At 44.3% G+C, this 14,144-nt stretch overlaps 1 protein-coding gene and 1 non-coding gene across 2 annotated transcripts in view; both read right to left on the bottom strand.

The window, feature by feature from the left end:
• Positions 1–14,144, bottom strand: part of LOC124622010 (semaphorin-2A-like) — a 766,524-nt gene that overhangs the window by 158,956 nt on the left and 593,424 nt on the right. The window lies entirely within an intron of this gene.
• Trnas-cga lies at positions 8,163–8,237 on the bottom strand. Its single transcript has one exon. It is a non-coding gene; the product is annotated as a tRNA-Ser (tRNA).

Genomic DNA, 14,144 nt, shown 5'->3' with positions numbered 1-14,144 from the left:
TAATACTACCTCAACTTATTACGCTGATTCCAAATCCGTTTTCAGTTTTTCCTATCACGTACAGTTTCGCCGCAATCTGACTTCAAAGAATATTGCCGTGCCAGTAGGTTATGCGTATTGTTGGAGGAAAATTTCTCAGTACGGCCCTTTATACCTTTAAGTTGTTATACCTGTTGATGGTAGTTGTTGTTGTGTGACCCTGAAAATGTTGCTTGTCTCACATGCTTCGATTACCAGTGCTATATTGTGATTATTCTGTATATTTTTTTTTTTTTGGTCATCAGTCTACTGAGTCGTTCGATGCGGCCCGCCACGAATTCCTTTCCTGTGCTAACCTCTTCATCTCAGAGTAGCACTTGCAACCTACGTCCTCAATTATTTGCTTGACGTATTCCAATCTCTGTCTTCCTCTATAGTTTTTGCCCTTTACAGCTCCCTCTAGTACCATGGAAGTCATTCCCTCATGTCTTAGCAGATGTCCTCTCATCCTGTCCCTTCTCCTTATCAGTGTTTTCCACATATTCCTTTCCTCTCCGATTCTGCGTAGAACCTCCTCATTCCTTACCTCATCAGTCCACCTAATTTTCAACATTCGTCTATAGCACCACATCTCAAATGCATCGATTCTCTTCTGTTCCGGTTTTCCCACAGTCCATGTTTCACTACCATACAATGCTGTACTCCAGACGTACATCCTCAGAAATTTCTTCCTCAAATTAAGGCCGGTATTTGGTATTAGTAGACTTCTCTTGGCCAGAAATGCCTTTTTTGCCATAGCGAGTCTGCTTGTGATGTCCTCCTTGCTCCGTCCGTCATTGGTTATTTTACTGCCTAGGTAGCAGAATTCCTTAACTTCATTGACTTCGTGACCATCAATCCTGATGTTAAGTTTCTCGCTGTTCTCATTTCTACTACTTCTCATTACCTTCGTCTTCACCGATTTATTCTAAAACCATACTATGTACTCATTAGACTGTTCATTACGTTCAGCAGATCATTTAATTCTTCTTCACTTTCACTCAAGATAGCAATGTCATCAGCGAATCGTATCATTGATATCCTTTCACCTTGTATTTTAGTTCCACTCCTGAACCTTTCTTTTATTTCCATCATTGCTTCCTCGATGTACAGATTGAAGAGTAGGGGCGAAAGGCTACAGCCTTGTCTTACACCCTTCTTAATACGAGCACTTCGTTCTTGATCGTCCATTCTTATTATTCCCTCTTGGTTGTTGTACATATTGTATATGACCCGTCTCTCCCTATAGCTTACCCCTACTTTTTTTCAGAATCTCGAACAGCTTGCACCATTTTATATTGTCGAACGCTTTTTCCAGGTCGACAAATCCTATGAAAGTGTCTTGATTTTTCTTTAGCCTTGCTTCCATTATTAGCCGTAACGTCAGAATTGCCTCTCTCGTCCGTTTACTTTTCCTAAAGCCAAACTGATCGTCACCTAGCGCATTCTCAATTTTCTTTTCCATTCTTCTGTATATTATTCTTGTAAGCAGCTTCGATGCATTAGCTGTTAAGCTGATTGTGCGATAATTCTCGCACTTGTCAGCCCTTGCCGTCTTCGGAATTGTGTGGATGATGCTTTTCCGAAAGTCAGATGGTATATCGCCAGACTCATGTATTCTACACGCCAACGTGAATAGTCGTTTTGTTGCCACTTCCCCCAATGGTTTTACAAATTCAGATGGAATGTTATCTATCCCTTCCAAAGCTCTTTTAAATTCCGATTCTAATACTGGATCCCCTATCTCTTCTAAATCGACTCCTGTTTCTTCTTCTATCACATCAGACAAATCTTCACCCTCATAGAGGCTTCCAATCTATTCTTTCCACGTATCTGCTCTCTCCTCTGCATTTAACAGTGGAATTCCCGTTGCGCTCTTAATGTTACTACCGTTGCTTTTAATGTATACTTAAGACAGTATTAATAAAACACCTCTCCTACTGTTGATAGTTACTACTATGTCAAGAGACACCTGTGTGAAGAATCTAAATATTTTGTATTACATTTTGGCTAAACAGACTTTGTGTGAAAAGCTTACCATGCTTATTTTAAAATGAAACCTGGTTAAGATTGTGGACAAAAGAAGGGATGGAACCTGCATCGAGGTTTTTTTTTTTGTTTTTTTTTTTTTTAGTAAAGAAACTGACGAAGGATGAAGATCCTGAGAAGACAATGAAGAAAAGAGAGGAAGGTGCATGACCGCCTTCCGGTCAGTTACTGAGAGCGTGCTATGGAGTTGCAAAATTTCAAGAAGATGGGTTGTTAAATGAGTGTGAAAGTCCACTTTCGACACTCACATGTCGACTACATTCCAGGAATTTGGGACATTATATTGAAGAGCAGAGTGAACGTTTTCACCGAGGTATTGAGAGGAGGTACCAGCGGCACTGGGCAGCTGCTATGTTTTCCAACCACTGTTGGATGCAGAAGAGGGTAGTCGTCAAATACAAGGATCTGCACGGAAGTGAAAGAAGAGAATGTTTAAAAATTTATGTAATACTGTTGACTTCCTGATTTTATACAAGCTAGTCAAGAAACAAATTAGGAAAGTTCTGACGAGTTTTTAAAAAATATATTTTATTTTTTAAATGGGTTTTGATATAGAAAAACCAATAGGAGACACATGAAAATGTGTGTCAGATCAGGAATCGAGCCCGGATTTCCCGCTTTATGATGAGTGGTCACCCTAACCATTTTTTTTTTTTTTTTTATTGATCTCCTGCTTACACGGCAGACGCTCTATCCACCTTCTTTTTTTTTTCAACTTAAATGAAAGTGAAAATAAAAAATAAAAATCCGTATTCCAAGCGGATGTTTTTATCTTTTTTTTTTTTTTTTGAGCAGGAAGGCAAGGTAAACAAACAATCTTTATTCGTACAATTGTACTATCTTAGGGATAAGAAAAGGATCGAAACAGCAAAAACAAAGCAAAAACAATTTGGAAACCAGAAAATCAACGTAAAGGCCGCCCTTTTTTTTTGTGTAACATGAAGAAAGTAAATGACAATCCTAGTCACGGGCGGGAGTGAAAATGAAGTTATCATCTGCATCACAATCCCTGCAGCACGCGGTGTCGCATCATAAATCTGGCAGACAGCCATATAATCTTGACCATTTCTGCCTTTGTGGGCGGCATATATTCATGTATTTCTCCTGCGTCGACCATGTAGGGGCCCGTTGTCTTCTCAGTGTGCTGTATGCCAATATAACTGAACCGCGCAGTATTGTCTCTAGTCGTTCTGCTGCAGGAGTCTTCTCAGTTCTGGGACACCCCAGCTGTCGGGCGGATTGTGAAAAACACTTCCTAAAAAATTGGAAAAGTAAGTCCTGTATTTCGTATGACTCCGTATGAGCTCGTGTTGTTCTTGTAAATATATCCAATAATCCATCACGGACTTAATATCGTACGAATACAAATATTTCGTCGCATGTCCAGCGATCCAATTGACCGCATACGTCTTTTGTTTGGGAAAAAAGGTCTTGTCCGGTAGAAAAAGTACATCCGATGTAATTTCTGTGTAGTTAGTGCGCCGAAGGAAGGCCAATATTCGACGCGTTAGCATCCAGACGTCCCTCGCTGCGCCACACACTAAACCATGTTCTTCCGTTGCTAACAGGCCACAGTTTGTGCAAAGAGGAGAATCGACCATATGAATTGTATGTAATCGACTCCTGGTCACAAGTTTACGGTTTATAAGAATGTACCACATCGATCTCGCTGCTGTTGACAGTAATGGAGTATGCACTGCACACCAAATGTGGTTCCACGTTCTCGACGGGTATTTGAATTCCATTACGTTGCGGGCATGGTGATCCATCAAGCACCTATAGATCTCCCGAGTCGTGGGTAGTCTCGTCGAAGGTACTTTCAGACGAACATAACTGTAATCAACCAGAAATGAGGCAATGTGTGCAAGAGAAGGCGAAATATTGCCCACCGCAATAGGGGGTTCGTACGAAGGCGGAACAAGTACTTCTATCAGAGCTGACGTAATGGTGTGCTTTCGTTGTTGCCAATTTCGTATCATCGCTCGCATGTAAAGCGCCAGAGCTTTGTTTCGCACGTTTTTGAGGTTGAGGCCACCGTCCCGGAAGTGTAGCGTTAACGTGTCATATGTGATCTTAAACAACATCCCAGTACTAACATAGTAACCAAAGGCAGCCATGAGGCGGTCTGCAATACCCTTCGGTATTGGTAGGATCTGCGCTAAATGGGGCAGTCGTGACGCTATGTGAACGTTAGTGTATGCCACACGCTGGATCGTGTCAAAGGCTCGCAGTGAGTTGTTCCGTATCGCCAGACGAACATTTTGCAGAAGCCGCCGAGAACTCGCCGCCGCTGACCGCCGTAGTGAGCGGGTAAATGTGATCCCCAGACATCTCAGCGATTCCACCGTCTGAAACGGTCCCGGTATGTCTTCCAGACCCCGTCCAATGTGCATAATTTTGGATTTCGTCATGTTAATGACACTGCCTGCTGCCGTCCCGTAAGAGTCTAGATATTCAACAGCCTGATGCACTTCATGACCTGATCGGACAAGAAGGATCAGGTCGTCCGCATATGCGCGACAAACGAAAGAGTTCTCATTAAGCGCTATCCCAGTAAGTGAGCGCCTCATAACACACATCAGCGGCTCAAGCGCTATCGCATACAGCATCATGGAGAGTGGGCACCCTTGTCGGACGGAGCTGTTAATAGGAACCGAGCCCGCTTCCCGACCGTTTACAATCACCTTCGATGAAGCCCCTCGTATTAGCCTCATAATGATGGAGATGAAAACAGGTGGAATCTCCATTCGGCTCATGACTGACGCCAAGAAGTCATGGTTTATCCTGTCGAACGCACGGTCGAAGTCCACAGATATCATCGCTGCTCGCATTTTACAAGTTTCCGCAAGGGCGATAACGTCACGGTATTCACTTAACGCCGAGGAGATGTTGCTTCGCACCCCTAGGCAAGCCTGATCAGGGGATATTGTCCTGGATATCGCCAGCCTGAGACGAGACGCTAGTAGCCGTGCAAAAATTTTATAATCGGTGTTTAGCATAGTGAGAGGCCGATATTGAGTAACACTACGACTCCCCGCCATCTTCGGGATGGGAAGAAGAAAGCCCGTCACAAAATCCGACGGTAGGCGCATGTTCGGACTCATCGCCTCATTGTACATCGACACCAACTGTGGCATCATCATGTCCACGAATTCTCGATAAAACTCTAGCGTAATCCCATCTGGCCCCGGTGATTTATGGGCCGCTCCTTTTGTGAGTGCCACCTTTATATCGTCTTCTGTGAGTGGCTCCATAAGCGCTGCCTTATCCGTCTCTGTCAGTGTCGTTTGCAGATGTTGCAGTATCTCTTCCCCTACCTGACGGTCCGTCGGTGTACCGGCATAGAGATGGCGGAAATGCTCTAAAAATTCATTTGCAATGTCCTGTTGTGTTGTCAGTTGACGGCCATCTAAACCGTGGAGCACTGTTACCAATGCCCGGCGGTAACGCTTATGTTCCCGCGACACATGGTGCATCGAGGTACGTTCCCCAGTGATGGTGTCGAGACATCTTGCCCGTATTGGGATGCCACCCAGCCGCCGTCGCGTGATCGATAGGATTTGTGCCTTGACACGATGAACTTCCGCATGGTGTTCTGCAGACGGCACCTGGAAGGACAGCTCACGAAGCATGGTGTAATAATAATCAAGTGTGTCTCTCTGCCATCTCGCCTTATCCCGACCATACTGTATTAGAGCTCTTCTTATTGCCGGCTTAGTGCACTCGAGCCACCATTGAAGCACGGAGGTATACGTTGGTAGACGGCGTTGACATGTGGTCCATACCTCCTCGACTCTCTGACGACATTCGGTGTCCGCCAAGAGGGACGAATTGAGCTTCCATGTCCCGCGGCTTCTCCACACACTTTGCCTAGGGAGTGACATGGTACAAATGTAAGCCAGATGATCAGTAAATGCCGCAGGCCATCGTTCCGCGTCGACCACCTTATCCTGTAGGCCAACCGAAACATATATTCGATCGAGTCTGCTCGCCGAGTGACTGGTAAAAAAAGTATATCCCTCACGGTTCCTATGAATCATGTCCCAGGTGTCGCTTAACTCCAGATCCCGGCATAGCACATGCAATTCACGACAGGTATTGTAATGTGGTGTCTGGTCTTTTTGGGCTAAAACACAATTGAAGTCACCACCTATAATGAAATGATCGAATCTGCCGGTAAATAAGGGCACAATCTCTTCCGAATAATATCTCGCACGCGCCCGTCTGTTGTCTGTGCCGGAAGGGGCATAAACATTGAGAATGCGAATTCCATTAACAGTTATCGCCAGTCCTCGTGCCGAAGGTAGATAAGCCAGGTCTCGGACCGGAATCCCGTCCCGGACCAATATCGCCGTTCCACTGTCGTTGATCGAGTGCGGCGAGGTGTAGGAGATGTATCCATGTACTTCCTGGAACTCAGGAATGTAAATTTCCTGCACCATCAGTATATCCACATTCGACGCGTATATCATGTCCCTAAACAACTGCTGTTTCACGGGCGATCTAATGGTATTTACATTCACTGTCCCTATTCTGTATGCCTGGGGTCGAGTAGCTGTCATCTCCACATGATGTTAAAATGACAAAGTTTCACCGTGTCGATAGTCCCTTTGCACATCCGCCGAGGGTCGCCCGAGGAACGTGTCCCTGCGGCATTAGGTTTCTTCAGATGCGGACGGATGCAAGGCCCCACCAATAGAACGGTTCGCATCGGTGATGTCGTCGTCCTGCTCATACCAGCTGATACTATTGGTGTGCTCCAAATTTTCCTGTGCGGCATTGATGTGTGACATCTGTTGTTCTTTCGCAGCTGTAGACTCCACCGCCGAAGGGGTAGCAGGCCCCTGAGCGGATGCGTCGTCTGAACGATATGACATCATTTCACTGTCCGAATTCATATGATCTGCGACATCCGAAGCTTGTGGTTCTATGTCAGACAGGTCCATAGTGTTAGACTCGTCTGGGCTCCCTAGAAGAGAAGGGAGCGTCTCCGCAGAGTTTAGTCGGCGCTTCTTGCGGCGCTTTGGCGAGCGTTGTTTGCGGGCCCTAACCTCGGCCTCTGGCGTTGGCGCATCTTGCATCTCCTGCGTTCCCGCCGCCGCCACAATCCCCTGGGGCCGTTCCACTTCAGCTTCCATGCCTATTGTGATGCTCTCATCCTCTTCCTGCGCCACCTGTAGTGTCTGAGATTGGAAGTTGGTCGGAGCCATTCCTTCTTCAGTGGCGTCCGAAGGCGCCTCAATCAACTGCGGCGTCGGTTCGATGGTGCGCTCCGACCTCGGCGTCACCTCCCCGCGAAGTGCCGTCACGTAAGTCATCGGCAGTGACGTCGGTGTGGTCGGATTCTGGAAGTCTCCGCTGGGGAGTTGCACGAGTCTCCTCTGCATACACGCTGATCGAAGATGTCCTTCACCACCACACCCGGAGCATGTCCTGGGCTGTCCATCATAGATGACAATAGCTCTACAGCCGCCGATGTTTATGTACGATGGCACATGTTTTGTAAGGGCAATTCGCACCTGTCGGACACCATTGAGAACTGGATACGTGCTAAAACTTGCCCAGCGTTCGGCCGTATGACTAATAACTCTGCCATATGGCTGGAGTGATTCAGTGACCAATGATTCGGGTACCTCGAAAGGCAGCTCGAAGATTCGAATCGTACGCACGCCCAGGCCCGAATGAGCGACTAAAACTTCGCCAATATGACCATCGGAGTGTCGGAACTGGAATCCTCGTTTGGCGGCTTCAATGATCCTATCACATGCTGCGTCGTCAATCATCTTTACGTAAAGAGTACTGCTCACGATTGATAAATGAATTCCAATAATCTCCATGTAATTAAGATGCACTTCATCCCTCAAGAAACGTTCGATTTCGAAAGCCTTCGGTCTTGCATACTCGTTACAGAACGTGAACTGTATCGTGGTTTTTCGGAAATTGTGTGCCATTGCGTTCGATTTAAACAGTAACACACGCGAGTGACGACGGTGTAAACACCGCTACTTCCGCGACCGTTCGCAGCCGAGACGTAAACAAGTCCGAGCTGCTCCGCGGCGAAAGGCGGACTAAACTTCCTGGCAGATTAAAACTGTTTGCCCGACCGAGACTCGAACTCGGGACCTTTGCCTTTCGTGGGCAAGTGCTCTACCAACTGAGCTACCGAAGCACGACTCACTCTGTAAAGTTTGGAAGGTAGGAGACGAGGTACTGGCAGAAGTAAAGCTGTGAGTACCGGGCGTGAGTCATGCTTCGGTGTTTGAATATATTTGTGCGCTCAGAAGAGAAAATTGTCAAAATATAACTTCTTATTTTCTGTAAAAATCTGACCTGATAGGTAAAAACGGTAGTTATTTCTAGAATAAGCATAAGAAATTGATTCAAGAACACCTACTTTTAGCAATTCACTTGACAAAAAATTTTAATATGCAGGCTAGTCTTATATTTTCCTTCTCACGCTGTAGAAATCTGCATCTCCAAGCGAATGGAAATCAACATATTGTAACTGGAAGAAGATATAATATCTATAAGTAAAAATTATGGCACGATTGGTGACAATGTAGCAACACCGCACAGTCCTAAACCAAATCGGCGAAAACTTGTCGGATTGTTTATACATGACGCAGACAGAAAGTGTTAAAGCATTATCGCATTCGCCGAACACTATCGAACTGATACTGAAGTATTTAATGCCTGTGGGATATGTTGATTAAAACATCTTCCTTATGGGAGCATGTTTATAGAATTTTCAGTACAGAAAACTCATTCCTACAGTTGAACGTGTGAGAGTGGCTATCAGGTTGTTCTAACATAAGAGGGTCTTTCTACATGGAGGTCGCAACACAACATGCTCAGGGGACGTGCACGAGGATGGTCAGGACTTCAAGAAAGGTCGAATAATTCTCAGGAAGGACATGGGAGCACCATTGCCCAAACAATTTCTTGAAGCGCAATGACGGCATTACGAGTGGTGGCGAGATGGACTCAGGACAATGTGTGTCAAGAAGTTTGGACACAGATCCTTCCTGAAGGACTACAACAAGAAAAGGTAGCTGGAGTCCGGACATGCGTTGCTGGCAGAGTCTCGTCTCGACGTTCTTTTCGAAAAACACTATTGACAAAATTTAGAAAACGCGCATTTGCAGTTGACTGTCGAACGATTCTACTGCCGTAACAAACATCGCGCGTAAGGACCACGGAGAAAGGATACGAGAAATTAGGGTTCATGCGGATGCGGACGGTCATTCGTTTTTCCCTCGCCCTATTAGCGAGTGGAACTGTAGGGGAAATGACAAGTAGTGGTACAAGGTACTCTTCGCCACGCACCGTACTGTGGCTTGCGGAATATCGATGTAGATGTAGAAACAAAAGAAGAAGACAACAATCCTTTCCACTTCATTCAACTTATTATCGTTACACGAAATTTTCAACTCATTACTTACCAACGTATGTTCGTGTTTACATGAAGGAAAAGTAGTATAGAGGTGTTCAAAAAATGGTTCAAATGGTTCTGAGCACTATGGGACTTAACATCTGAGGTCATCAGTCCCCTAGAACTTAGAACTACTTAAACCTAACTAACCTAAGGACATCACGCACATCCATGCCCGAGGCAGGATTCGAACCTGCGACCGTAGCAATCGCGCGGTTCCGGACTAAAGCGCCTAGAGCCGCTCGGCCACCGCGGCCGGCAATGTAGAGGTGTACGCAACAGGTGAAAATTGTGGATGGCTAAGTATTGCACTTGCAGTAAAGACCCTTCTGGATCTACATCTACATCTACATGCATACTTCGTGATACACCTTACGGCGCATGGCGGAGGTTGATGAGACTGGCATATTTTGCTATCGCAGAGGTAGGGAAACACGAAGAAGCTAAACGCAAAAATACACAGGGTAACATAAAGAATAAATCTTGGGATCAGAACAAGGTTTATGAAAATCACAAGCTCTGTATGTGTGACGTAGTAAATAACGATGGCACTTTGCAACGACTCAGGGAAGTATTAGCACAGAAGCCCAGATATAAAGCAGACCCTTGATGATATGTGGTAACGAAATGCATTGCTGGGAAGCCGGAGAATTGCATCAAACCAATCTCATTGTTGATGACCGAATTAAAAACGAGTAACAATTTATAGCCAGGTTTTTGTAATGGTGACAATTATGTAGTTTAATGACGGTTGCATCCATTTCTGAAGCAATACATATACTCCAACTTATATTCTTCTACGGAATACAGAGAGTAATCTAGTCTATCGCCAAAGCTCTGCTGTGTGTGTCAGAGGTTTTAAATCGTTTGGTAAGTGATCACGTATTTTATAGTACCATTATTCAATACGCTTGCAACGAAGAGTAATGGTGGTTATTTATTGCTCTAGTGTTGTAATGTGTGAAATCTTGTGAGACTTAACTCCTAAGGTCATCAGTCCCTAAGCTTACACACTACTTAACCTAAATTATCCTAAGGACAAACACACACACCCATGCCCGAGGGAAGACTCGAACCTCCGCCGGGACCAGCCGCACAGTCTAGTGTTGTAATCATCAACATCTTTATACAGTCGAAATCCGTTACAAACATATAGAAGGAATCGACGGTTGACGGTCGTTATAGGCGATACCCACACAAACCGAGTTTTTGCTTTGTTTTTTGATAAAAATGTCTTATCTGTAAATTTCAAGCTGCCACAGAGTTAACACTTCGAAAAGTAGCTGAAATACAATACACCTACAATACATACAATACAGTATTTGTGGAGTGCAACTGAAGAGGAATTTTTCTTATGTTTATGCAGTACGTACAGCAATAAAATGCCAGCAAAATTTAAAAACCTGTAATAAGCGAAGAAAGCAGTAGCAACACTGTAAGCTGTTCGATAAAATCGAGCACGGTCTTGGATAATGAATGAGATAAAATTTTACGCAGGTTTAAAATTTACTGTTAAGTGCTGTATAGCATACTGCTCATGACTGACACAACTTCGTTCCAGTTACTGTATTATAAAAATTAATCAACAGCACCAAATGAAAAGACAGTATTCTACGCAAAAATGAAACAAAGGTGTACACTTTCTCCTATGTTTCTCTTTGAAATATTGTATAAAAGTGATGTTCGGTACCTATCACATTGAAAATACCTAACACAGAACATCAATATTGAATACATTCCTGTTTCACTCCTGTTATTTGAAAAAGTAACTCATATTGAAATTTAATTTTCTATTTTTCTACAGAAACAGCAAAGACAATGTTGTTTACTTTTTCCATCTTAAGCTTTAGCTTTAAAATGCTATGCGATAACGCACACTACACTGTACTGTCGTACTTACGGTAATCAGTTTCCTGTGTTATCTTGTGTTTAAGATGTGCGTACGCATTTTGCATTCGACGATACATCCGTTTTAAAGCCTGATTTGAAACCAATAATCTCCAGAAAATAAGAGATTGAAAATATGCGTTACATTGTTTTTAGTATTAGTAATCTCAAACTAAGTAATTAACACAAGCCGGCCTGGGTGGTCGAGCGGTTCTAGGCGCTAGAGTCTGGAACCGCGCGACCGCTACGGTCGCAGGTTCGAAATCCTGCCTCGGGCATGGGTGTGTGTGATGTCCTTAGGTTAGTTAGGTTTAAGTAGTTCTAAGTTCTAGGGGACTGATGACCTCAGAAGTTAAGTCCCATAGCGCTCAGAGCCATTTGAACCATTTTTGAATTAACAAAAATGAACAGTGTGCGCTGACATATTTTTACGAAAATGTAATAGAAAAATATGTCGCTTTATACCGACGGCATTATTGAATGAGTATAAGAAAAGTGTGTAAAATCAGTAATTTGTTTCTCTCAGACCCTTACTATGACGCAAAGTACAAAATAGAATGGTTTAAGCAGTGACAGCCTTCTTCCACTTTAAATTCTTATCAGTATGTACGCCCAAGTCCTGCATTGGTGAAAATATGGCCTTACAAATCATAGAATAATGGGTAGTTACCAAAGTCTTCCCATTAACTGTGCTTCACGTTTTAACAGTATGTAATTTTCTGTTACTTTATTAAAATTTGCTTCAAAACCCCTTGTTGTGGCCCTGATGTCCATTGTACATTCTGAATTTGTACCCACGAACGACATGTTTACGTCGGCCATTATCGTTGTTTCCAATTATTGCTTCGAGCGATGAACGAAGCAGCTCACTACCTCCTCCCCTTGTAAGGGCTAACGCAGGTCATCGAGGGGAAAATTAAATGTCTTCCAGAAGAGCGCAGGAGCACTACTCTCACCTTGGGGGTAGGTAATTACAAGGAAAGAGGACCAGGCAGCAGTTAACAGTTCCTTCGGCTAATAAAGCGCTACAGGATCGGAAAGCAGCGGCGCCCTCTTCCCGCCAACAGGTAGACCGCATCCCGGCGGCTCTCTGTTTACCGTACATTATGTCGCCGCTCAGCGCGTCAGCACTTCAGCGCTGAGAGGTGTGCGCACCGGCGCCGTCTGAGGCGAAACTACTCGGTGTGGCCGCCCGCTAACGAGGCCACTCTGTTTAACGACTTCGTGCACAGCCCGTTAGTAATGGTAATAACCCATACACAATGGGAACGGCCAGCGCGTTCGGAGAACGCATTTGTTTTAGACCTGACCGTAATTCGTGTCCCGTTTCTCTTTACAGAGTCTTTGTCACGGTAAATCTGACAGCAGCGAAACGTGTTAAGAGGCTGTGGTATTAAAGTTTCTTTACAGTTATAGTTAACATGCCGTCATACTAAATGAATGCTGTCAACTTAATTTAAAGCTGGTGGAGACTCTGATGGTCAGTAGCCTTCTCAAAATTAACCAATGCGTTTCATACGAGGTTCGGGTATTACAGAACATTACTTACATTTGTGAGCATAATTTATCACTACATTGGTTAAAATGGCCTAACCTAAGACATACAGGCCTCCAACGTATTGTGGTACATTATACAGGGTGGTCCATTGATCGTGGCCGGGCCAAATATCTCACGAAATAAGCGTCAAACGAAAAAACTACAAAGAACGAAACTTGTCTAGCTTGAAGGGGGAAACCAGATGGAGCTATGGTTGGCCCGCTAGATAGCGCTGCCGTAGATCAAACGGATAACAACTGCATTTTTTAAAAATAGGAACCCCCATCTTTTATTACATATTCGTGTAGTACGTAAAGAAATATGAATGTTTTAGTTGGACCACTTTTTTTGCTTTGTGATAGATGGTGCTGTAATAGTAACAAACATATCACTCACCATTTTTGACGAACAGTTGCTAACAGGTAGGTTTTTTTAAATTAAACTACAGTACGTAGGTAAGTTTGAACATTTTATCTCGGTTGTTCCAGTGTGATACATTTACCTTTGTGAACTTACCATTTCTGAGAACACATGCTGTTACAGCGTGATTACCTATAAATACCACATTAATGCAATAAATGCTCAAAATGATGTCCGCTAACCTCAATGCATTTGGCAATACGTCTAACGACATTCCTCTCAACAGCGTGTAGTTCGCCTTCCGAAATGTGCGCACATGCATTGACAATGCGCTGACGCATGTTGTCAGGCGTTGTCGGTAGATCACGATAGCAAATATCCTTCAACTTTTCCCACGGAAAGAAATCCGGGAACGTCAGATCCGGTGAACGTGCGGGACATGGTATGGTGCTTCGACGACCAATCCACCTGTCATGAAATACGCTATTCAGTACCGCTTCAACCACACGCGAGCTATGTGCCGGACATCCATCATGTTGGAAGTACATCGCCATTCTGTCATGCAGTGGAACATCTTGTAGTAACATCGGTAGAACATTACGTAGGAAATCAGTATACATTGCACCTCTCAAATTGCTTAAATTGTCATCGATAAAATGGGGGCCAATTATCCTTCCTCCCATAATGCCGCACCATACATTAACCCGCCAAGGACGCTGATGTTCCACTTGTCGCAGCCATAGTGGATTTTCTGTTGCCCAGTAGTGCATATTATACCGGTTTACGTTACCGCTGTTGGTGAATGATGCTTCGTCGCTAGATAGAACGCGTGCATAAAAAACTGTCATCGTCCCGTAAGTT

This window comes from Schistocerca americana, chromosome 7, assembly GCF_021461395.2.
Source record: "Schistocerca americana isolate TAMUIC-IGC-003095 chromosome 7, iqSchAmer2.1, whole genome shotgun sequence".
Lineage (NCBI taxonomy): Eukaryota > Metazoa > Arthropoda > Insecta > Orthoptera > Acrididae > Schistocerca > Schistocerca americana.
The sequence above is the reverse complement of the archived record's forward strand: the minus strand, read 5'-3'. Positions and strand labels throughout refer to the sequence as shown.